This window comes from Myotis brandtii, unplaced genomic scaffold, assembly GCF_000412655.1.
Source record: "Myotis brandtii unplaced genomic scaffold, ASM41265v1 scaffold986, whole genome shotgun sequence".
In the NCBI taxonomy this organism is placed as follows: Eukaryota; Metazoa; Chordata; class Mammalia; order Chiroptera; family Vespertilionidae; genus Myotis; species Myotis brandtii.
In genome coordinates this window covers 2,800,166-2,800,370 of record NW_005372102.1, presented here as the reverse complement: position 1 = coordinate 2,800,370, position 205 = coordinate 2,800,166, and the positions used below count along the sequence as shown (strand labels likewise).

The window sequence follows — 205 nt, the reverse complement described above, 5'->3', positions numbered from 1 at the left end:
CTCCGAGCTGGTTCGCCCGAGCCCAGGGCCTTCCTGTCGGACGTTCCGCAGCCCATCCCAGTGGAGGGACATTTACCGCCAAGTGTCCGTTCCCTCCAGGGGCCTTTCTGACGTCCGAGCCTGGGTGCACGGCCTGTGCTCCAGGAACCCTTCTGCCTGGCCTGGTGCCGGTCCTGCTGCCTTGCGCTGCTGGGCCCTCCCAGAA

At 67.3% G+C, this 205-nt stretch overlaps 1 protein-coding gene across 1 annotated transcript in view; it reads left to right on the top strand.

Moving 5' to 3' along the window:
• The window catches only part of MAEA (macrophage erythroblast attacher), a 9,470-nt gene that overhangs the window by 2,734 nt on the left and 6,531 nt on the right, over positions 1 to 205 (top strand). The gene's annotated exons all lie outside the window — the stretch shown is intronic.